Source organism: Rhinoderma darwinii, chromosome 1 (assembly GCF_050947455.1).
Source record: "Rhinoderma darwinii isolate aRhiDar2 chromosome 1, aRhiDar2.hap1, whole genome shotgun sequence".
Taxonomy (NCBI): Eukaryota; Metazoa; Chordata; class Amphibia; order Anura; family Rhinodermatidae; genus Rhinoderma; species Rhinoderma darwinii.
Window position 1 is genome coordinate 231,242,210 of NC_134687.1, and position 26,533 is coordinate 231,268,742.

At 41.3% G+C, this 26,533-nt stretch overlaps 1 protein-coding gene across 1 annotated transcript in view; it reads left to right on the forward strand.

Moving 5' to 3' along the window:
* Positions 1-26,533, forward strand: part of PURG (purine rich element binding protein G) — a 38,810-nt gene that overhangs the window by 7,473 nt on the left and 4,804 nt on the right. The window contains exon 2 of the mRNA XM_075849960.1: positions 25,733-25,798. The gene's annotated coding sequence lies outside the window, so the exon portion shown is untranslated. The remainder of the gene's footprint in view (positions 1-25,732; positions 25,799-26,533) is intronic.

The following is a 26,533-nucleotide window of genomic DNA, read 5'->3' on the forward strand; positions in this document are numbered from 1 at the left end:
GGAGAGCTCCAATTCAGTGAAAGGTACTTTTAGAGCAGAACTATCTTCCACCGAGAGGGAAGGGAGATTCAGGCCACCCAGGAAGTTGTCAATTTCCAGAAGGGATGGTTGGTGAATCGAGTGATCCTCCTTCAGGATGTACAAGCTATAGTAATAGTTCCTAAATTGCTCACTAATATCTTGGGGGTGAGTAATACGAGCACCTTGATGATCTAATAAAAACGCAGTTCTCTGTTTAGCATTATGTTTTTTAATCATTTTAGCCAATATGGCTCCCGGTTTATTACCGTGGATATAAAACCCCAATTGCATAGATTTGGACATAGTCCTATAACAAGACATAAGCACACTTTGGAGTTGGTCTCTAAGATCGTTGATACGGAGGGAAATAGCTGGAGTCACCTGTTGTTTATTGAGAGATTCTAAGTTGTGTAGTTGGGAAAGAATATCGGCAGAAGTTTTCTCTCTGTGCTTCTTTAGTCCGGAGGCGGCCCGAATCCCCATTCCCCTCATATACGCATTATGCGCGTTCCATAAAGAGAAGCAATTTTCGGAGGAAGGAGAATTTACCTCAAAATATAAGTTAAGATAGGTATCCATAAGATCCTTAGTCATTGGGTGATCTAGTACCAAATCGTTTAGTTTCCAGGAAGAAAGGGGAGGGACATGTATCCGAAACTACCAAAGAAATCAGGGCATGATCAGACCACGATATAGTTCCAATCGAAGATGTAGACCTATATCGCAGGCTGAGTTTACTCACAAGAAACATGTCAATTCTAGAGTAAACTTTATGTGGTGCAGAAAAATATGTGAAGTCTCGTTCGTGGCCAGGTTGGCAGCGCCAAATATCATATAATTCCTCCCCATGTACCGAGTGATGCAATTGGGAACGGGGTCTAAGAGCATTCGAGGAGTCAATTGTAGGATGCATTACCTCATTAAAGTCGCCACCGATAATAAGTAATCCCTTCTCAACTTTCTTAACTTTACTGAGTATTTTCTGAAAGGCCCGGAGTTGGTGAGAATTCGGAAGGTATAAATTAACCAAAGTATATGTTATGTGATTAATATCACATATGAGGATCAAAAATCTACCTTGGGGATCTGAAATCACCTCATGTTCTTTAAAGACCACTGAATCTTTTATTGCGATAAGAACCCCTTTAGATTTACTGGGGCTAAAGGCCTGATATATACGCGCAAATTTGGGAGTGTGTACATTTGGGGGGATTATGTTGTGAGAAGTGTCTCTTTTGTGCAAAAAAAAAACCTCGCATTTCAGAGCTAATGCCTCGTTCCACATCATTTGTCGCTTGAACGGGCTATTAAGTCCTTTAACATTCAGGGAGGATAGTGTAAAAGGCATGAGATATTACCTGAAGGTGCATTAGTAAGGGCTTGATGCCATTTCAACATTCGCTTGCTGAGAATGATCGGTTTAGGACATCTGGATGGACCCCCTTTTTTATTTTCTATCCCTTCCAAACATGGTGTAGCCCCCCCCCCACACACATTTGTTAGCCAGTCATGGCTCTTAAACAGCCAAACCCTTCCTTCCTGCGGCAAGTTCTAAGCCACTTATTTAAGGTCATAAGTTCCCGCTATCTTTCTAGTGACGCTCGTGGCACTGGTAGTATTTCTGAAAACACAACCTTGTAGTTCTTGGACTTGAGCTTCTCTTCTAGTTCTCTGAAATCAATTTTAAGGACCTTCTATCTTCCACTGACTCTGTCTACCCGTTCCGCAATATGCCAAACCCAAGCCTCCTGAAGACCGCACATGGTCTCTATTGTGGTTGACCCTGTCTCTCCACCAGAATCCACTTCAACCCCCATCTGTCTGACCTTTTGCTGCACTCCTTTTCCCATTCTTCCTGCAGAAGTCATTCTAGTGGTTGCTAGGTGCAACACCCTGCTGTAGTCACCCTAGCCCTCGACTTGCATCACTATTATTAGCCAAACAGGTATTTTTATTCGGGTGTGCCAGCTCAGGACTAGCCTCCCTGGCATTTTTTCCCCCACCCTTTCTTATAACTTACCCACTACTAATCTCTGGGTCCTGAGCTTGCTCATCTCCTCCTCGCTGACCCCAGCCAGTGTCTGCTCAGTGAGCTCTAAACTCCTCCCCAGGTTTGCAATGCTCCGAAGTGTTGCAAGCTGTATTATTCAGATCGAATACATAACATACTGCCATCTAGTGCAAAGATTTTCACCCTCTAACGGCAGTTCAAGTCATGCATACATTGCACAAGACACATAAATACAATGCATTTGGAAAGTCTTCAGACCCTTTACATTTTTTTCACATTTTGTCATCTTGAGACCTTGTGTTTATAAAAAAATAATAATAAAAAATTATTATTCTCACTCTGCACTCAATACCCCATTATGATAAAGTGAAAACAGAATGTTAGTCATCGTTGCTAATTTATTGAAAAGGAAAAACGAAAATATTGCATTGACAGAAGTATTCAGACCCTTTACTCAGTACAGAGAGGAAGCACCTTTGGCAGCGATAACAGCCTCCAGTCTTCTTGGTTATGATGCCACAAGGTTTGGACACCTGGATTTGGGGGTTTTCTGCCATTCTTCTCTCAAGCTCTGTCAGGTTGGATGGGGTCTGTCGGTGGACAGCCATTTTCAGGTCTCTCCAGAGATGTTCGATTGGGTTGAAGTCAGGGCTATGGCTGGACCACTCAAGGATTTTCAGAGTTGTCACTAAGCCACTCCTGTGTTGTCTTGGCTGTGTGCTTAGGATCATTGTCTTACTGGAAGGTGAACCTTCGGCCCAGTCTGAGGTCCAGAACACTCTGGATTAGGCTTTCATTAAGAATATCCCTGTACTTTGCTCTGTTCATCTTTCCCTCAAACCTGACCAATCTCCCTGTCCCAGCCGCTGAAAAATAACCCCACCGCATGATGCTGCCAAGCATATTGGGCAGGTAATGAGGTGCCTGGTTTTCTCCAGACATGACGCTTCATGTATGGTTTTTTTTTTTATTTATTTATTTATTTTTATTTTTTTACTGAGAGGCTTCTTTCTGGCTCCGATTACTTAGTTTGGGGCGGTCAGCGCTAGGAAGAGTACTGGTTGTTTCAAACGTCTTCTATTTAAGAACTATGGAGGCTACTGATCTTGGGAACTTTCAGTGCAGCAGAATTTTAAAAAAAATTGTCCCCTTTTTTCAGATCTGTGCCTCCACACAATTCTGTCTCTGAGCTCTACAGGCAGCTCTTTCCTCCTCGTGGTTTGGTTTTTTCCTCTGATATGCAATGTCAGCTGAGACCTTATATAGACAGGGGTGTGTCTTTCCAAATCTCCAATCAAATTAATTTACCACAGGTGGACTCCAATCAAGGGGTAGAAACATTTTCAAAGACTATCTATGAACATAAGAGGCCCCCAGAGCTAAATTTCAAGTGTCATAGCAAAGCGTTTGAATACTGATGTCCATGTGAAATCTGAGGTTTTTCCTCGTTTTTAATAAACTTGCAAAAGTTTCTAAAATTCTGTTTTCACTTTGTCATTATGAGGTATTCAGTGCAGAATGATGGGGAAAAACTTGAAATTTTTATTTTAGAACAAGGCCTCAACATGGCAAAACCTGAAAAAAAGTGAAAGGGTCTGAAGACTTTCCGAATGCACTGTATACGTAACTCTTAAAGGGGTTTTCCCGTCTTAGGCATTTATGGCATATCCATAGCATTTACCATAGATGCTGGTCCGAGCTCTGGGACCCGCACCTATATCGAGAATGGGGGGTTCTCCATCCTATTCAATGGGAGTTACGAAAACAGCCGAGCAAGCTCCATTGAACAGAATGGAGAAAGCAGCGTGCACGCACGACCCGCTCTCCATTAGTCCCTGCCTGGATTGTGTGGCCGGCAAAACGGGGGTCTCTTCTTGATATAGTTATGGGTCTCGGAGCTGGGACCTGCATCTATCGGACATTTATGGCATATCTTAAGGATATGCCATAAATGTCTAAAATGGGAAAACCTCTTTAACTTTTACCCTTTAAGTTGTGATCTTGTTTACCCCTGAATACAAACCCCAATGCAGAAGGAAAAACAACCAAACCTTAACCCCTTCCTGCTGTTTTGACCTTCCTGACAGAGCCTTCTTTTTCAAATCTGACATGTTACTTTATGTGCTAATAACTTTGGAATGCTTTTACCTACCCAAGCGATTCTTAGCTTCTTTTTGTGACATATTGGACTTTGTTAGTGGTAAAATTTGGTCGATACATTCAGTATTTAATTGTGAAAAATACCAAAATGTAGGGAAAAATGGCAAAAATGTGCACTTCTATAAATTTTAATGCTTGGTTAAGAAACAAAAAGAGAGACGGCGCTCCTCTAAGGTGATATCGTATGGGTAATATGGATGTTAGAACTAGGGGTGAATATGGAAAGACTCACCTGATTAAGTTGTGCTAGATCGTCAGCACAACTTAACTTTGCTGTTTGTCAGGTATTCATACACCTTTGGTTTCGTTCACACTGTGCTAGCCTCTGGAGCAGACCCACGATTGATGTCTCCAACGCTGAAGCTTCTTTCTCGTGGTCTTGTAGAATGAAGAAAACTGGGGAAAAAATTCTCCTTGCATCGGGCGCAATATTGTATAAAAAAACAATAAAAAATGGGGTGCTGCAACGCGTTTCAACCTCGCACTGAGGTCTTCATTAGGCATTTAAAATTTCAAACAAACATCATCTTAAATAACCATGTCATGTGGTTCACACCCGGGTCAAACTATCAAGGTTAGAGTTCGTTGTGGGAGTTTCATTGCAGGTACATATGTGATATATTTTCCAGGAAAAAATGGGTGGTTGGATCCAGCGCTGGGTGGAATATAAAATGGAAGCGATTTCCAAGTTTAATAGTCCAATTCGATAAAATCCAATAGTATGGAGTCCTGGTGTGAAGAAAGCGAGGGGGTGATATCCTCAGAGCCTACGCGTTTCGGACGGCTTCGGCGTCCTTAGACTTGGCTGTGGTAGGTATATTTTCCCTTTCAGAATACGAAATCTCTGTGTCTACTTCATTTTTTGTTTTATTTAGTTTAATTTTGAACTTATGTTGGAGCCAATAATGGGGTTTTATTAGCGGTATCTGTTTGGATTATAATGTGGATTTTTTTGGAGTATAGGAATACGGAACTGGCTAAATATTTATAAAGATATATATTTTCGGTTTGTGCCTCATTTCCTTTATAATATTATGAGTTTTTATTATGGTGTGATTCCCATATTTTGTGTTGCAATAGATTGTCAAATGATTTTTTGGGTCTGCATCGCTATTGGGAATTCTTCTATCACTAATCTTGCTGGTTCACCTTCATAGATTTTACATTGCCGAATGCACAACTCTATCATTTGGTGGTATGCTGAGAAAGGTATTCTGAAATATAATTTCTATCTCTGGTTTCTTAATTTATCTCTACAGATGAGTTTTATTGAATGTACCATCTTTTGTGGATCTATTCAGTCGATATTACTATCTTTGGAAAACGGGATTTGTATCGCTGAAAGTTTGTGTATCAGCCTAGATTTTATTTTCCTTTTTGAAGTATTCGTAGGTTCAGATTTCTTATTTTCTCTTTGAATGCTTCTGGTTCTTTTCTTCTATTGTTTAAAGAGCTTGATATTAGTTTTCTTTATTTTACTGTATTGGTTTAAACAGAATCTATTTTCTCATTGAGTCCCTTTTGGACTCAGATTCGAATTTAAAAATCCAAAAGGATTCACGCTTGTTTAAGGTAGAAATTCTATTATGCATTTTTCAATCTATATGTTCAACTGGAGAAATTTTTATGTTTTTGAAACTTGATTTGTGATTTTGTAACAGATGCCTCGATAGGCTGTGTTTTAAGAATCCCTTTTTGGCGTTAAAACGGTGACCGTTGAGCCTACTTCTTAGTGTCTGTAGTTCTCCCGATGTACTGTAGTCCACATTCAATCATGTATATTACATGATCAGTGTCAAAATTCATAAAGGTGTCGATTTGAAATATTCCTTTTGTTACATTGGACATAACCTCTTTTTTTTCCTGCATTTATACTTTGACCGCATAAGCAGTTTCTTTTCCCACATCTAAAAATGCCTGTGGGTTTTGGGAGGAGGGTAGAGATGGAGATTGAGGTTTTTGTCCTCAATCTGCTAGGTGCCAATATATTTGTAATCGTTCTCCCACAACGGAATGTTCTGCCCGGTTTAGAGGGAATGATCTTATTCAGAATTGGGTCATTTTGAAGAATGCTCCAATGCTTATGTAGAGAACCTCGGATGGTGTTGTGATCATGATTATAAGTTGTTCTAAAGTTACTGGAATAATCCTTCATCTGGACTTCTTTAGTATGTATTGACTGATCCTTTTCTATGAGACGTATTTCTTGGGAAGTGGCTAGATTTTTCTGATATGCGTATTTAATGAGGTTTGATGGATAACCTTTCTCTTTGAATCTTTCTTCGAGAATTTTTGATTGATCTTTTTATATATTTCTGTCGATGAGCAGTTTTTCCTTATTATTCTATATTGGCTGTGTGGAATATTTGTTGTCCATCTCTTATAGTGGGCACTTTAATTGTGAAAAACACCAAAATGTAGGGAAAAATTGCAAAAATGTGCACTTCTATAAATTGTAATGTATCTGCTTGTAAGACAGATCGTAATGCCACGCAAAATAATTGCTAATTAATATTTCCCATATGTCTACTTTAGATTGGCATCGTTTTTTTTTAACCTCCTATTATTTTTCTAGGATGTTACAAGGCTTATAACCTTAGCACAATTTTCTCACATTTTCAAGAAAATTTAAAACGTCTATTTTTATAGGGGCCAGTTCAGATCTGAAGTGGCTTTGAGGGGCTCATACATTAAATTTTTTTCCAATGAAATGTAAAACATTTTTCATGTGCACAAGAACTAAAGAAGAAAAAGCACCCCAACATTTGTATAACAATTTCTCCCGAGTACGGCAATATCCCATATGTGGTCATAAACGGCTGTTTGGACACACGACGGGCTCAGAAGGGAAGGCCTGCCATTTTACTTTTGGAGCCCAAATTTAGCTGAAATGGTTTGTGGAGACCATGTCTCATTTGCAAAGCCTCTGAGGGGCCAAAACAATGAAAACCCCACCCACAAGTGACCATGTTTGGGAAAATAAACCCCTCAAGGAAATTATTTAGGGGTATAGTGAGGTAAAAAAAAATGTATCTACATTTATTTTTTTTCCCCAATAAAACGTAGAATTTTTATTCATTTCCACAAGAACTAAAGCAGAAAAAGTACCCCAACGCTTCTTAAACAATTTCTATGGCGATACCGCATATGCGGTCATAAACTGCTATTTGGACAAACGAAAGGTTGAAATTGTGTTTGCTGAACCCGTGTAGTACTAGTACAGTGAAAACACCCCAAAGTGACTCCATTTGGGAAACTACACCCATTGAGGAATCTTCTAGTGGTATAGTGAGAATTTTGACCCCAAAAAATGTTTTTTTGCTGAATTCATTCAAATTCTTATTTTTTCCCAATAAGATGTAGTTTGGAATCAACATTTTTCATTTTCACAAGGAATAAAGAAAAAGCACCCCAAAATTTGTAAAGCAATGTCCCTCGAGTATGGTAATACAAAAAAAAAAAGGAGTGGTATTTGACTTTTGGAGCGTAGATTTTGCTGGAATGGCTTACGGACGCCATGTCAAATTTGCCAAACCCCTGATGTACCAAAAGAAAAGTGACCCCAATTTAGAAACTACACCGCTAAAGGCATTTATCAAGGGTGTAGTGAGCATTTAGACGCCCACGGATATTTTTCAGAAATTATTATGCAGTGGATAATGCAAAGTGAAAATTGAAATTTTTCCACATATATAACTTTTCACCGCTCAATATGTTGTGCCCAGCTTGTGCCAGTGGAGAATCTTACCCCATAAATTGTTAAGCGGGTTCTCCCAGGTATGGCAATGCCTTACAAGTGGACGTAAACTGCTGTTTAGGCACAATGTAGGGCTTGGAAGGGAGGGATCTCCATTTGGATTTTGCTTGGTAGTAGTTTTGAGTATTACTGGTATTTCCGTTTATAATGTGGGGGTATATGTAATTTGTGCGGAGTACATCATGGCATACTTAATAAGAGGGTATAATAATGGGGTAAATAATAAAATTATCCATAGATGTGTGGTACGCTGTGAAGCGATCCGTTATGCGCAGGCCAGTCTCACTGATAAACAGTTTTCTTTCTTATCCCCCTTTTGGAACGCTCAGCGCCTTTTTGGGACAGTTCCACCTTTTGTAGTTTGGGAAATATTGCTGGGAAAGTTTTGCGCTGGTATAATACGGGCACCCTCGCTTCCAGCGGATATGCGATGTCCCTTACCTTCCTAGTTCCTAAATACTAGGGCCCTGAAACTGAAGGAACATTCCCCTCCGGCCTGCACATCGGGATGTTTTTTCATCATCGCATTACTAGTGCCAATAACTGTATTTTTTTTTTTTTCTCGGTTGATGGAGCTCTTAAGGGCTTGTTTTTTGCAAGACAAACTGTAGATTTTATTGGTACTATTTTAGGACACATACGACTTTTTGATTTACTTTTTATTTCATTTTTTGGAAGAGGAGATGACCAAAAACAAGCAATTCTGGATTTATTTATTTTTTGCATTTACCGTGCACGATAAATGACATGTTAACTTTATACTGTAGGTCGATACGATTACGGAGATTGTTTTCTGTCTCGCCATGTTCTAAGACCCATAACTGCCTTTTTTATTTTTGCATGGACAAAGTGTCAGGAATTATTTTTGAGGGGGGGGGGGGTTAAATATGACTTTTTGATGGCTTTTTGATACACTTTTATTCTATATTTTTTGGGGAGGAGGTGTGACCTAAAAACAGCGATTCTGGCGTTGTTTTTCATATTGTTTTTTTACAGTGTTCACAGTGCGGGATGACTTGCACAATAGTTTTATAGTTTAGGTCATTACAGTCGCGGCGAAACCAACTATGTATGGGTTTTTAAAAAAAGAAAAATAAATCCCAATAATAAAATGCATATGGGGGAAAAAAATGCAATTTTTTTTTTTTTTTTATTTTAAACTTTTTTTTTTTTTTTTGTCCCACTAGGAGGATTGAAGGCCTACACGTCTGATCTCTATTCTAATACACTGCACTACATACGTAGTGCAGTGTATTAGAGCTCTCCATTATACACTGTGACAGCAAGCCTATGAGGACCAGCCACAGGCAGATTCCGTACAAAGCGGATACGGAGGCCATTGTTACGGAATTAGTTGTTGAAAATACAGAAAAAACACTCAAATTGGCCTGCGGTGCAGGATTTTATTCTGAGGCATGTCAACTGTATTTGCGTAAACGCTGCTTATTTGTTGCAGGTTTTCCGCATTGAATTCAATGGGACGGTAAAACCCGCAACAAATAGCATTTGTTGGTTATTTTTCGGCCGTTTCACATCGATTCCACAGCAAAAACCGCAATTCAGAAAAAAAAAAACTCATACTTACCCAGAAGTCTGTGTTCCTGCCTCCAGCGCGGCCTTCTGGGATAACGTTTCATCCCATGTGACCGCCGCAGCCAATCACAGGCTAGAGCGGTCTCCTGGGATGAAACGTCATCCCAGGAGGCTGGTCTGCTAGCAGGCCGGTTAAGTGCTGCAGTTTTCCGCAGTGGACATTCCAGACGAAAACCTGCACCATGGTTTGGTGCGCTTTTTCGTCCGGGATTCCCTGCAGTGCACAGGATGGATACCCTGCGTGCTATTACGCAGTGTATCTGCCCCGTGTGAACACCGCCTTAGGGTATGTTCACACACACAGGATACACTGCAGATTTTCTGCAACAAAAACTCTGCCACAGAATCTCTAGAAAAAAGTTTTTAAATCGGTCACAGAAATCCGCACCAAATAGTGCGTTTTTCCGCAGGAGTTTTACCTGCAGATTTAGTGTTAAACATTGGTTATAGCAAAGTATATGTGCACACGTGGATTTCCAGTGGTTTTTACTGTGTTGCCGTTGCGTAAACGCTGTAAAAAACGCAACAACTTAAAAAGGCTCTGTCACCACATTATAAGTGCCCTATCTCCTACATAAGGAGATCGGCTGTATAATGTAGGTGACAGCACTGCTTTTTATTTAAAAAAACGATCTATTTTTACCACTTTATTAGCGATTTTAGATTTATGTTAATGAGTTGCTTAATGCCCAAGTGGGCATATTTTTATTTTAGACCAAGTGGGTGTTGTACAGTGGGAGTGTATGATGCTGACCAATCAGCCTCATGCACTCCTCTCCATTCATTTACTCAGCGCATAGGAATCCTATTAGATCCTTATGTGCTGACTTATACTAACACATTAACGATACTGAAGTGTTTAGACAGTGAATAGACATTCCACGGGATGTCTATTCACAATCTCTGCACGTTACTGTTTCTGTGGTAGTTACAGCAGAGGAAGCGTGATAAATACGCCCACTTGGGCATTAAGCAACTCATTAGCATAAATCTAAAATCGCTAATAAAGTGGTGAAAATAGATCGAGATAGGGCACTTATAATGTGGTGACAGAGCCTCTTTAAATCTGTTGCAGAATTTCTGCTCCCCGTTGAAGTCTATGGGCCGAACACGCAGCATCTCCGCAGCAGAACACGTAGCATAAATTGACATTGCGGAATTGAAAAACGCACTGCAGAACACTTTCCGCACGACTTTTGTGCGTTTTTTTTCCCTGCAGCATGGGTATGAGATTTTCTTAATCTCATTCACTTTGCTGCTACTGTAAATGCTGCAAGATTTCCGCACAGAATTCTGTTGCGGAAATTCCGCAACGTTTACACTACGTGGCAGCCCAGTCTAAACGCGCCGTAAAGGTACTGCGGTTGGCAGGAACCCCTTCCCAACAGCGCTGTATATACACTGCGGATGTCGGGAAGGGATTAATTTCCTACGTCCTTGTGTTTTAAACTATGGCCCTGTGTTCAACTATGCACTGATCTGCCAAATCGCACTTTACTGCACACTCGCAACCTCGCTCCACTCAGCAAAACCTGCTGGCGGTCTGTGCCGATTGTCACCCATGAACAAATTAAAATGTGCTTGCTAATAAACACAAAATACAAGTACGTGCAGCACCGTAGTAGTAATCTCCCAGGTGAACTAGGACTGGGTATTTAGTCAGAGATGTCTGTGTTCAAAGTATAATTGAAATCTGGAATAAAAAATAATTCACATGCATTAAGTGAAGGCCATATTATCTTTTACAATCCATAGCCTGACGTGTTACATGGTCAGGAAAAACCGTAAGAGTTGTTTGGTCACTTTCAGACCAAAGTACTGCCATCATGAGCTAGTAGATACATTAAAAATGGGGGATCTTTCATATACCCATAAGTCTAAACGTGCGCAGCTCCTTGCATTTAAGTCTTTTTTTTTTCCCCTCATATCAGGTGATCTGGCGTCTTAACCCCTTAGTGACCAGGCCGGAAAGAGCCTTAATGACCAAGCCAGATTTTGGAAATCTGGCATGTGTAACTTTATCAGAGAATAACTCTGCAATAGTTTTGCATATCCAAGTAATTCTGACATTGTTTTTTCCTCACATGTTGTACTTTATTTAGGTGGTAAAAGTAGACTTAATACGATTTGTGTAAATTAATAAAAAAATTCATGAAATTTTGTAAAAAATTAACATTTTCCCTATTTTGAACTGCAATATGTCACAATTATACATACATACTGCACACTTTTTTTTAAAATTAAATATAGATTTACATCTCTTTACTCTATTTTAGCAGCAGGTTTGAAAGAAAAAACTACATTTTTTTTAGCAATTTAGGAAACTTATAACTGTTAAAATGTACTTCAACATGTAGAAAATTATTATATTTTCCTGCACCAAGTCAAGTATTCAGAGGCTCATAGGTGTCAGAATGATGGAAACCCCCACAAATGACCCCATTTTTAAAACTACACCCCTTAAGGTATTTATTAAGGGGCGTTGCAAGTATTTTGACCCCACAGTTGTTTTTTTTTTGTAAAATTCATGCAAAGCAGGTACAAAATATTATTATTTTTTCACTTTTTCAACAAATGTATCATTTTAAAGACCGAACTCTTTGTAAAGCGAATATGAGAATGAAGAAACACACCCCAAAATCCATCACCCTGTTTCTCCTGTGTTCAAAAATGCCCCCATTGTGGCCCTAATGCGCTACCTGGACACACGGCAGGGCCCAAAAGGAAGGGAGCACCCGGTGTCTTTCAGGACTCCTATTTTGCTTGACAATGTTCTAGGCCCCACTGCACATTTGGAGAGGCATTGAGCTGCCAGAATTATAGAAACTCTCCAAAAAATTACCCCAAACTAGACCCCTTAAGGTATTAATCTAGTGGTGTAGTGATACACAACGCAAAAAAAAAGGTAAAATGGAGGAATTAGTGGGAATTTTCAAATGAAGTGATTGAAAAATAGATCTGTGTAAATCGGCTGCTGTGTTAGAAATATATGGCATTCTCATCTTGGGGGGCCGTACAGAAGAAAGGTGACGCTACGTTCTCATAAGGGAGGCATGTGCCTAGAAATGTATTTGACGGTCTATAGGACTGTCTTGCTAACAAAGCAGTTTGTCCCACATTTGTTTCGTTCTGATGCCGTTGTGAACAGCGTTCTGGTCTGATGTGTAACAAATAATAGCGGAAAAAATAATCTGTACTGGAGTGAAGGGCCATATATACAAATGGAGGAAAATATATCCAACTATGCGGCAAACTCGAGTCTATTCACTAAATAGAACACCTGCAGGGCTGTCATGACCAGCTTTTTTTTTTTTGTGTGACTGGTCATACAACGTCTCTTTGACGCGGTACACCATAACGGGCCCCTGCCTGGCAAGGTAGGAACCGCTATGTGCACAAAACAACCAATCACCTATAGAATATATAAAGGGGCAGTGTCCAAATCCATCTATAGGAACAGTAAAGGATCACTAATCCCCAAAATGATGTCAGTATTTCTAGAAGCATTGTCGGGTGTAAGGGTATATTCACACAGAGTTTTTTGCAGGCAGAAAATTCTGCCTCAAAATTCAGTTCGGAATTTTGAGGCAGATTTTGATGTGCCTGCACGCCGTTTGCCATGTTTTTCACTTCGTTTTTTGTTTGCGGCCATTGAGCGCCGCGGGCAAAAAACCCAACGAAATACGCTTTCTCTGCCTCCTATTGATGTCAATGGGAGTTTTGAGACGTAAACGCCCGAAGATATGGCATGTCGCTGCTTTTTCCTGCGAGGCGGTTTTTCTGCTCGCGGGGAAAAAAAACTCCTCCGCCACCAATTGAAATCAATGGGAGGCAAATTATTTTTTTGGCGCGTTTTCCGAGACTATTTCCGTGTTAAACGTGTAAAAAAAAACTGTGTGAACTGACCCTAAGAGATCAATCAAAAACCGCAACAAAACTGTAATAAAGCCCATGGTGTATTGATAATGTACAACTCGATTATTAGAGATCCTCCAAATAAAAAAAAGATCAAGCCCGTATCACTGTACAGAATTAGGAATGTAACCGCTGTATGTGGCAAGACAGTCATAAGAACAGTCAAAATAAAAAAATTGTGGATGTGGGATTTTGTACTGGTCAACTAATTCCAGGACTTGATCACCCACAATTAAAAAAAAATGTGCTCTACAACCTCTCCCAAAATAAATAATCCCTACTTGAAAAGCCCACAAACTATAAAGAAATTGACTGCCTAAATATACCCCCCCCCCCATTTCTTTTTCTTTTTTTTGCTGATAATATTAGTAATTTGAAACCATGTGAAAGGTTTTGAAACAGGGGTAGTTACAAAGGGCTGGTTTTGATGGACACATGAGGCAATAAAAGCGGGTATCCCTGCTCCTGCCATGCTTGCTACATACCCGACACCTTTTTTGGGGATATTTTTGGGTCTCAGTGGAAGGAACAGGGTGTAAAAAGTGGCGCTCTGAAAGCCTGCGCACATCCTCAGATTCACAGGATTGTGCAGGTATAGTGGGCTCAAAAAGGAGACGCTCAATGACCTTCTCCTGAAATTGAAGAAAAGTGAGCGTTCCTTGAAAAATAAAACTATTATAGGTAGCATTCTGAATTGGGTAGATGGTACCTTTTTGTACCAGGCCTTATTTTTGCCCTTCACCACGTAGGTTTGAAGCACCTGGTCGGAAAGGTCTACAGCCCCCATATATTTGTTCTAGTCTGTTACACAGACCGGTTTCTGCTTTGCAGTGGTAGCCCCCCTCTCTCTAATTGTCACAGTGGACACCATGTAGACATCCATCCTGTCTCTCCGCTACACTGCAAGTAATTCCTCACTTCCAAGAGCCATGGCTGTTCCTTTTCCCAAACGCCTGGACACCAACTGTTGTGGGACTCCCACTCTGTTCTTCCGTACTGTCCCGCAGGCCCCTGTATTTGCAGCATGGAGGGCTTAATAAAGGGCAGGACCTGTATAAGAGTTGTCTGTATAGACGTGGTACCCCTTGTGCAGAAATGGCTCCATTAGGTCCAACACTATTTTGCCAGAGATGCCAATAGTTCCTGGGCAGCCTGGGGTATGAATTTGGCGGTCCCTGCCTTCATATATTTTAAAACCGCAGGTGTAACCCGTTGTGCTCTCGTACACTTTGTATAATTTCACCCAATATCTGGCTCGTTTGGAAGGGATGAACTGATGGAAAAAAAAGACCGCCTTTTAAAACTCACGAGCAATCCATCTAGAGATAAGTTTTGGTCAGGGGTGTACAAATTTAGAAATAAATCATTTAGAAGGGTGATGGCTTTAATTTATTAAGCCGATCATAGGCTGGGTCTCTTCTTGGGGAGACTTGGGAATTGTCTGTAAAATGCATGAATCGGATTAGGGCCTCATAGCGGTTTCTGGACATCACTGCTGCAAATACAGGGGTAGCGTGGACAGCACTAGAAGTCCAGTAGGACCGGACAGATGTTTTTTTTTAACCAAACCCTTATTGAGGGCAATGCCTAAATATTTTTTAATTTCTGGGACACTTATGGGGTTCCACATTCTTGAATATATAGACACAGGCTTTTACAGAACAAACTGCCTAGCATAAAGATTAGTCTGCTGGACTATCAATTCTAGGACCGTATCACATACAAATAAATGAAAAAAATCATGGGGTAAAATTTGGGATATCGACATTAATTCCTGGAGTCGCTTCAAATTGGGGTACTTTTGGGGAAAATGATAGTGCGGGATCACACATCACGGGAGGGACTGCAACTCTCTGCCCTGCACTTGACACCTCTATAGCGACGGCTGTATCTACCACCATAGGACTATGGGGTTCAGCGGTAGAATTGGAATCGTCACTGTTGGTAAAGAGTTCTGAAGCGTTGTGGGTCTCACTTTCAGAACTGTTGGAACATAGCAAGGCGTAGACTTGCTCCGCGCTGTACAGTCTGAGACATTTTATATATAATATATTTATCTATATACACTACCGTTCAAAAGTTTGGGGTCACCCCGACAATTTTGTGTTTTCCATGAAAACTCACACTTATATTTATCAAATGAGTTGCATAATGACTAGAAAATATAGTCAAGACATTGACAAGGCTAGAAATAATGATTTTTATTTGAAATAATAATTTTCTCCTTCAAACTTTGCTTTCGTCAAAGAATGCTCCATTTGCAGCAATTACAGCATTGCAGACCTTTGGCATTCTAGCTGTTAATTTGCTGAGGTAATCGGGAGAAATTTCACCCCATGCTTCCAGAAGCCCCTCCCACAAGTTGGATTGGCTTGATGGGCACTTCTTGCGTACCATACGGTCAAGCTGCTCCCACAACAGCTCTATGGGGTTAAGATCTGGTGACTGCGCTGGCCACTCCATTACAGATAGAATACCAGCTGCCTGCTTCTTCCCTAAATAGTTCTTGCATAATTTGGAGGTGTGCTTTGGGTCATTGTCCTGTTGTAGGATGAAATTGGCTCCAATCAAGCGCTGTCCACAGGGTATGACCTGGCGTTGCAAAATGGAGTGATAGCCTTCCTTATTCAAAATCCCTTTTACCTTGTACAAATCTCCCACTTTACCAGCACCAAAGCAACCCCAGACCATCGCATTACCTCCACCATGCTTGACAGATGGCGTCAGGCACTCTTCCAGCATCTTTTCAGTTGCTCTGCGTCTCACAAATGTTCTTCTGTGTGATCCAAACACCTCAAACTTCGATTCGTCTGTCCATAACACTTTTTTCCAATCTTCCTCTGACCAATGTCTGTGTGCTTTTGCCCATATTAATCTTTTCCTTTTATTAGCCAGTCTCCGATATGGCTTTTTCTTTGCCACTCTGCCCTGAAGGCCAGCATCCCGGAGTCGCCTCTTCACTGTAGACGTTGACACTGGCGTTTTGCGGGTACTATTTAATGAAGCTGCCAGTTGAGGACCTGTGAGGCGTCTATTTCTCAAACTAGAGACTCTAATGTAATTGTCTTGTTGCGTTGCTCAGTTGTGCAGCGGGGCCTCCCACTTCTCTTTCTACTCTGGTTAGAGCCTAAAAACACAAAAAATGGCCATACTCACAAATTGGGCAGGTATAATCCCAATAGGACGCAGCCAGGTCAAAAATGCTGCTGAAGGAAAGTGCACAGGTGCGTTTAAATAATAGCCACTCCCACTAGCCTTGAGGGGAGTGGCGTGTGGTGCATGGGATATGTAGTAAAAAGTAAATGAATAGTGTATAATGTGCAAGTAGTAATAATATGTGTGAAATATAGGGGGCAGTACTGAGTATAGTGAGTGGTGAATAAAGTGTAAAATATAGGGGGCAGTACTAAATGGGCCAGGAACATGAGTGATGCATGAAGTGTGGGTTCAGTGTGTAAAACATGGAGGGCTAATGCGTAAATCATGATAATGCTCAGGTTAGAGCCTGTTTGTGCTGTCCTCTGAAGGGAGTAGTACACACCGTTGTAGGAAATCTTCAGTTTCTTGGCAATTTCTCGCATGGAATAGCCTTAATTTCTAAGAACAAGAATAGACTGTCGAGTTTCACATGAAAGCTCTCTTTTTCTAGCCATTTTGAGAGTTTAATCGAACCCACAAATGTAATGCTCCAGATTCTCAACTAGCTCAAAGGAAGGTCAGTTTTATAGCTCCTCTAAACAGCAAAACTGTTTACAGCGGTGCTAACATAATTGCACAAGGGTTTTCAAGTGTTTTCTAATCATCCGTTAGCCTTCTAACACAGTTATCAAACACAATGTACCATTAGAACACTGGAGTGATGGTTGCTGGAAATGGGCCTCTATACACCTATGTAGATATTGCATTAAAAACCAGACATTTGCAGCTAGAATATTAATTTAGCACATTAACAATGTATAGAGTGTATTTCTGATTAATTTAATGTTATCTTCATTGAAAAAAACTGTGCTTTTCTTGCAAAAATAAGGAAATTTCTAAGTGACCCTAAACTTTTGAATGGTCGTGTATCTCTAATATATATTTTGGAACGTTTGTTTAAAATTAGTCCATGTGACAGCTGCAGCCTGTGATTGGCTGCAGCGGTCACATGGGATAGAACGTCATCCCGGGAGTCCGGACTGGAGGAAGAAGCAGGTAAGTTAACTTTTAATACTACTAACTCCAGCAGTAGTCACTGTCCCGGGTGCTGAAAGAGTTACTGCTGATCAGTTAACTCTTTCAGCACCCTGGACAGTGACTATCCTCTGACGTCGCCTAGCAACGCTCCCGTAATTACGGGTGCACACGTAGGCACCCGTAATTACCGGAGCCCCATAGCCTAAGGCCTCATGCACACTTCCATCACTGTTTTCACGGATCCGTGTGTCTGTGAATGGAACCGTGTGCTTTCCGTGTGTACACTTCCGTGTTTGTTTCCGAGGGGCAATTGAAACCCGTTTACACTGTACACAATATTGTGAGCGCCGCACATGCTATTCCCTGTCCAGCAGTACTCACTGTCCAGGGTGCTGAAAGAGTTACTGCCGATCAGTGCAGCCCCTTATCTCTTTAAACACCCTGGACAGGGAATAACATGCGCGGCACTCACAATATATATTAATGGTTCATTTAAAAAAAAACCTGCAACCTGCTTGCCTGCTTCTTCCTCAAGTCCGGCCTTCTGAGATGACGTTTCAGACCATGTGACCGCTGCAGCCAATCACCGGCTGCAACGGTCAAATGGACTTCCGCGTCATCCAGGGAGGTCGGACTGGATGTCAGAAGAGGGACGCGTCACCAAGACTTTGACCGGGGTACGTATGAACTTATTTTTCTTAATATCGCTACGTTCCAGCACTGATCAGCAGCCTCATCTGTCTATCAGTGCTGACTGAGAGAAGGGGCTGCCGATTAGTATCTGTCTGTTGCTAGGCTATGGCTCTGTCACACACGGACGGCACGTAGATGCCTTCCGTCAGCCTTCAGTTTTTTTGACGGCCGCATTGACTTGCATGGGCCTCACGGTCACGGAATCTCGGACTAAAGTAGGACATGCTCTACTTTTATCGGAACGGAGCAACGGGACCGTCAAAAAAGTGTGCATGTCCCCATTGAAATGAATGGGTCAGGGTGCTAGCTGTCTGAAAAACGGCTAGCACCCTGAAGAAAAAGACTGAAGTGGGCATGTGCTGTAAATACTACCTGAAATAGGACATGTTCTATATTTTTCAACTGCCCGGGCACCTTCCCGTAAGCAAACGGGAAGGTACCCGTGGCCAATAGAAGTCTATGGGCCCGTAATTACAGCCCGTGATTACGGGTGTTTTTACGTTCGTGTGCATGAGGCTTAAATCTGTAATAAATATATTGCTTCATTTCATTTATTTTATGCTTTCAATAACATTATTTACACTCTCTAGCAATTAAATTCATACTGAGAGGTATTTAAATAGTGAGCTTTTACGCTATCCATATCGTAAGTCAACCTCCCGAGCAACACCGGGTATAAAAGCTTATATATATATATATATATATATATATATATATATATATATATAATCTCCTATTAGAACCCTAAAGTAAACCTAAAAATAACACAAAATTCGCTAAACTAGCACTAACGCTAATCCAGATTATATATATATATATATATACACACACACACTAGGAAGCAGTGATTTGGGGTGTTTTTTCACTTTTTTTTTGACAGCACAGGACGCAGACTGATCTCTCTCTCCTCCCACAGAACAACTACAATGAGAGGAGAGAGAAACGCAGCCCATGTCCTGGCTGTGTTATGAAAATAACTGTCTGTGATTTATCACAGAGATCACCTGATCAGGGACCAGTCACAACGGTTCCTGATGGTTGCTGTGCCAGCTGCTGATCCAGGCAGCTTATGCACAGCGCATGTGTGCGCCGTTTTGGGGGGGGATCAGACTTTGGAGGGGGGTTTCATCCGGGGAACACTACCCTTTCTCTCTCCTCTCTAAGGAGTTATTTCATGAGGGGAGAGAGAGAGGCTAACGATTTGCCGCTTTGCAATGACCGCCGTGATTTAACGAATCACGGCGATCACGTGACCAGAGCTTGAATAATCTATTTTGGCGCTACATTAGGCTAAAGCGCTGCCGTGAAAAGGCGGCGACTTAGCCTAATGCCCCTTAGTGACCGCCGTGAAAAGGCGTATTGATGGTCACTAAGGGGTTTTCCGAGTCAAAACGTGTATGTGTTAATTCTTTTAATTTATGAATGTAAATACATTTGTAATGTACTTACGGTTTCCACATTGGCCCCCGTTTCCAAATGCTGCCGTGGGGCACATGACTTGTGATGTCACTCTTTGGCCGCTGTGTTGATCATCAATTTTCTTCCAGGTATACGACACGTCACTAGTGACGTGCCGTTTATGGGCTGTTCTGTTATATAGCCAGTAACGCGCATGCGCGGTCCCTTCTGCTCTCGAGCCTAGTTCACACAGTTTTTTTTACGCTGAAACTGCTCCAAAAAAGTGCCAAAATCACCTCCCATCGCGTCATGTCCTTTCTTCAGGCGTTTTCATCTCTGACCTCCCATTGACCTGAATGGCAGGCAGAGAAAGCGGTTTTCACTGCGTGTTTTGCCCGTGGCACTCAATGGCCGCGGCCAAACATCGCAGCAAAGAACGCGGTAAGTGTTCCGCGGGCAGGTCAAAAACTGCCTCAATAATCCTGATGAAATGCGTTTTTCCTGCAGAATTTCCGCTGCGAAGCGGCGCCGGAAAAAGACATTCATACTTACCCCCTTTTCTGCGCGTAGTCCCGCCTCCTGGTATGATGTTGCAGGCCATGTGACGCTGCAGCGGTCATATGGCCTGCAACATCGTCCAGGGAGGCTGGACTGGAGAAGAAGCAGGGAACTCTGGGTAAGTGTAACTTTATTTATTTATTTTTTTCTTGTGATTTTTGCAGGAGCATCACTGTGATTATGCCGCAAATATTGCAAAACACACTGCATTGTTGCGGGTTTAAGCACCCCATTGAATTCAATGGGTAAACCCGCAACAGAAGAGCTGTGAATACGCATCATTAATGGACGTGCCTTGGTTGTCAATTTCTGTGCGGCATTTTTCCGTAGTGTGGGGGGACGAGATTTGTAGGAATCTCACCCACACTGCTGCTATTGTAATATACTGTATGTTTTCCGCAATTAATCCGTTGCGGAAAATCCGCAGTGTTTACGCTGTGTGTTTTTCGTACCCTTACTGTTCAAATTTGGCATACAAGTTCCTCAATGTCCTCCATTGGTAAAATATTCAGAGTCCCCTTCTTGCAGCATGTATTTTTTTTTTCAGCCTGTCTGAGGGTCAGCTTACATGGCTGCGGTTGCTTGCGACCTAAGAGGACCCTGTACAAGCTGTAATGTACATATGAATAGGACCGCTTTGCACACAAACTGTTAGGCCTAGTTCACTCTGAGTTTTTCTGCAGGCAAAATCCATCAGGAATTTTGAGGCAGATTTTGACTTGCCTGTGCTTGTTTTTTGCCGCAGTTTTCGTCCACAGTCATTGAGTTCCGCGGGCAAAAAAACTTTGAAAAACGCTTTTCCTGCCTCCCACTGATTTCAATAGGAGGTCAGAGGCAGAACCGGCAAGAAAGGACATGTCACGCTTTATTTTTTATTTTATTTAACTATTATTTTTTGCTCTCCAATTGATGAATGAAGCTTTGCCTGGGAAAAAGCAGGATATAGGACCTGCAGGTCCTGTGACAGTTGGGTCAGTCAGGTTTTATTATGATTTTATTATGATTGTCTCATGCAGTGACGTGACCATGGAGGAGGCTGTGGAGGGGGAGAAAATAAAGAATGTTAGGTTCAGGAGCCAGTGGATGGAAATAACACAAAATCTATAAACGAGCAATCATAGTACGGCCTGCCATTGAATTTAAAAAAAAAAAAAAAAAAAAATGCAAGAGAAATATTGTCTATATCACTGCAATATTTTTGTTTCATACAGTTCAATGGTAACAATGTTTGGGTTTTGAGAATAATCTTGCGCCCATATAAGTTGAAAAGCAGTCTGAATTGGCATGGAACAGCTTGCGGTAGGAGAAAATACGTAATTATATGCATTATTTGTTCTGCCTTGAGCTTGTTGACATGTTACAATCATATATATATATATATATATATATCTATGTGTATGTATATATGTGTGGATGTATGTGTCTGTTTTCATCCACAATATGTTAGTTGAAAAGTAAAACATTTTACAAAGCGCTCTATCATATCTACATCCCTGTGCCAAAAAGGTGTGAACGGGACACGTCCTCCTTTCTGTATACAGCCATTCCTCCAGTGCTGTTCCTCTTGACAATGGCCATGAATCACTAGACCAATGACTTTATAAATGGGATACAATGTTCGGGTTTTCTTGCTTTATGAAGCTCAGTGTGTAAGCCTTGCATGGTGAGAAGTGGCTGCAATGACTTTCAGACGGTACAATGTCTCTATGCTGTGGGGATGCGGCCAGTGGGTGTAGGGGAAACAAAAGCCTATTATAATAACCTGTTAATCCTTGGTATTTATGCACATGAATATGTACTTGTGTAAAGTCAAGTTTACAAAGCTAAAAATAGGCATTGCGCTGATTTAAATGTTACATGTTAGGCTCTGTTCACATCTGCGTCAGAGGCTCTGTTAGGGGCTTTCTTCGCAGATTTCACCGTTCTTGCCAAACAAAATAGAAAAACACAGAAAAAGGCCATACTTACAAATGGACACAGCCAGGCCAGAAATGCTGATGAAAGGGCGAGCAGGTGCTTTAAATAATGATAGCCACTCCCACTAGTCTTGAGGGGAGTGGTGTGTGGTGCATGGGATGTGTAGTAAGAAATAATAAATGAATAGTGTGTGTGCAAGTGTAATACTATAAGTGAAATATAGGGGGCAGTAATAAATGAAGTGCCTCAATAGAAATAAATGGATAATGGGGTGCAAGTGAGTGAAACATGGAGGGATAGTGTGTACGTCATGAGGCACAACGTGTATAGCCAGGTAGAAGCCTATTTGTGACGCCTTGATAATTCATAGAGCGGGCTACCCTGCTTTCTATGCCAAACAACAACACACCAAGCTCTCCCAGCATCAAAGACCCGGCTGTGTCCAAGAGAAGCGAATATACATAATAATGAAAAATACCTGGGGTATTGGTAATCATTTTGGCCAAAAGGACGCAAGCTCGCAATCCACGACAAGGATCCCCAGACTTGCGAGTCCCTAAATCCTAAACTGGAACAGAACGTTCCTGATGCACAAACAGAACCGATAAAAACACAGGGACATATACAAAAACACCGAAAAAGGCCATACTTACAAATGGACACAGCCAGGCCAGAAATGCTGATGAAAGGGCGAGCAGGTGCTTTAAATAATAATAGCCACTCCCACTAGTCTTGAGGGGAGTGGTATGTGGTGCATGGGATGTGTAGTAAGAAATAATAAATGAATAGTGTGTGTGCAAGTGTAATACTATAAGTGAAATATAGGGGGCAGTAATAAATGAAGTGCCTCAATAGAAATAAATGGATAATGGGGTGCAAGTGAGTGAAACATGGAGGGATAGTGTGTACGTCATACACGTTGTGCCTCATGACGTACACACTATCCCTCCATGTTTCACTCACTTGCACCCCATTATCCATTTATTTCTATTGAGGCACTTCACTCATTACTGCCCCCTATATTTCACTCATAGTATTACACTTGCACACACACTATTCATTTATTATTTCTTACTACACATCCCATGCACCACATACCACTCCCCTCAAGACTAGTGGGAGTGGCTATTATTATTTAAAGCACCTGCTCGCCCTTTCATCAGCATTTCTGGCCTGGCTGTGTCCATTTGTAAGTATGGCCTTTTTCGGTGTTTTTGTATATGTCCCTGTGTTTTTATCGGTTCTGCCAAACAAAATAGAGCAGCATGCTGCGCTAATTTCAGGCAGAACTATGGACACCATAACAGAAGCCCGACGGAACCCATTAAAGTCAGCGCGTTCCGTCAGGCGCCATTAGTTTCCGCATGCCCTGTTTTTCATTGTTTTGCTCTTATTACGGATCAGAGAAACAGTAAACCCGAACGCAGAAGTGAACAGAGCCTAACATTATATAAACATTTCAAAATATTTTAGTCGGCGCTTGGGCCGCAGATAATTTTGGCGGAGCTTTTTTTGTTTTTCCAGTTGTATTAGTATTTTTACACTTTTATGGTCTGTATTGCATATAAATAGCTTAAATATATAAATTTCACTGTATATGCAATGATAATTCCCTGCCCCACAAGGTCGTTTTTTTTTTTTCTCACCCCCTTCTAGGGCACAAACAAATCTTCCTATGCTGTATTCCCCAACAGACCTGCTCCTGTGGTGTAATGCACAACGCCACTTTTCTTTACACCATAAAACTATTTTGAACTAATTTCACCTGATCGGCACAAAAATCTGAGCATTCTGCAGATTTTCTACAGCAAGATCCCAACAAATCCTCTGCATATGTGGGTAGCCTGAAAGGGTTGTGTTGAATTAGAAACACATGGCTCCTTTCTCTAGAAACGGCACCACACATGTCTACAGGTTGTGTTTGGTATTGCAGCTTGGCTTCATTGAAGTGAATGGGACTGAGCTGTAATACCCCACCTAACCAGTGTGTGTTCTGAAGAAAGCAGCCATGTTTTTCTAAAATTGCACAACTCTTTTCAGTGTTTAAAAAAAACAAAAAAAAAAACACGTTCTTTGTGTCTACTCCGTGGTGATGTTACGTTTCACAACGGAACATTACAGTATGTTATCGCTACAAGATGGTGGGTGAATGAAACTGCATATACATGTGCAATTTCATGTGACTGCCATACAGTAGGGGCGATCTTTCCGATTCCAACATAAATGGCTCATGTTTAATCATTAGTAATAACAAATTTCCCGTACTAAAATGGTAACATCAGGCGTTTTATCACCATCCTGTAAATAGTCAGGTTGCAAGGAACATAAAATATATTTATTGGAATACAATTTCTGAACAAAAAAACACCATTCAAATTTCTGTGTGTAAGGGCCTGTTCACATCAGTGTTGGTTTCCGTTCATGGGTTCCGTTGCAGCTTTCCATCGGGGGAACCCATGAACGGAAAAGCAAATGGAAACCATAGCTTCCGTTTGCATTACCAGTGATTTCAATGGTCATGCTTCCATTGCAAATGGTTTCTGTTTGTCTCCATTCTGTAAGGTTCCTGTTTTTTGTTTTTTTGTTGTGGCAGCAATACCGTAGTCTACTTAACTATTATTTCAACAAAAAATGGAAATCTTACGGAACGGAAACAAACTGCAGCGGAAGCATTACTATTGAAATGGTAATGCAAATGGAAGCTATAGTTTCCGTTAGTCTTTCCGTATATAGTTTCCTCTTAGACTGGGTTCACACGACACACTGCAGGGAGCCGGGCTCCTAGCATCATAGTTATGTACGATGCTAGGAGTCCCTGCCTCGCTGCAGGACAACTGTCCCGTACTGTAATCATGTTTCCAGTACGGGACAGTAGTTCCACGGAGAGGCAGGGACTCCTAGCATCGTACATAACTATGATGTTAGGAGCCCGGTTCCCTGCACTGTGTTCGGTCCGGGACTTTCGGCCGAAATGCTTTCCGTCCATTACGGACGTAACATGCTCGTGTGAACCCAGCCTTACAGAAAGGTTGAACAGAACCCATGAACCGAACCCTGACGCTGATGTGAACAGGCCCAAAAATAATAATATTGTATTTTTATGTTGGAGTCTGTACATTTCTTTTGACTCCACAGCCCTGCTGCCTAAGGCCCCATGCACACGGCCGTAAAATCGTCCGGACCCATTCATTTCTATGGCCGACGGACACCTTCCCATATTTCTACGGGAGGGTGTCCGTGCTGTAGAAACCTGCCAAAAAAAATACGGCTCCTATACTTTAAAATGGGAGCGTGGCTCGTAAAAACTGGTCGTATTTACGGGCATGGTCGTGTGCATGAAGCCTTATTGTGTGTTTTTAATGCACTTGAAATGTCTCCGTTGCCCAGGTATTGTAGTGAAGGAACTGTGAGTGCTAAGAAATCATTGTTTTACTATTTTGAACATTATACCAGCTTTGAATTAAAACTGTTACTTGTGTATTGCAGTTAATCAAATAGTTAAAAGACCTTTTACTGTTCATTTTCATCAACAGGAGCAGAATCTGCTGTTCTGAAGTGGTGTTATCAAACCTTGCACTTGATGATATCTCTGAGCACAGGTGGGTCAAAGGTTCACTTCTACTACTTGGCCCTGTTCACACATAATGGTTTTGCTTCACACTTTGTAACTTAAAAATGGCTGTTTACAGTATATGCTGCGGTGTGGAGGTAATGGATTGATCCTGGTCCAGAAAAGAATAGCGCTATTGAGATATTTATTTTAATAATCATACTATCGCTGTGTATAATGTGCTAGAAAACATGAGCATAAAATACATTTATCAAACCAAGACTTAAAGAGGCTCTGTCACCACATTATAAGTGGCCTATCTTGTACATGATGTGATCGGCGCTGTAATGTAGATTACAGCAGTGTTTTTTTATTTACAAAAAACGATCATATAGCGATATAGCCAGATCACTATGTGCAGCCACATAAACACACTATAACATTACTGCAGTGTCCTGACTATGAATATACATTATATCCAGCCAGGACGTGACGTGTATTCAGAATCCTGACACTTCGCTAATACAATCCCGACACTACAGCACAGCAAGCGTAATCTCGTTTGAAATTACCTTTTCGTTGATGGATTTCGTCTGAGCTTTCCGGTGGAGGAACCCATCAACGGAAAGGCAAACGTAACCCATCAACGGAAAGACAACCGTAACGGTTCAGTTTTTTTTCGGTGGAATCAATAGCGTAGTCGACTGCGTTATTGATTCAGTAAAAAAAAGAAACCTGAACCGTTACGGAGACCAACGGCAGTGGACAGGCCCTTAGCCGGTTT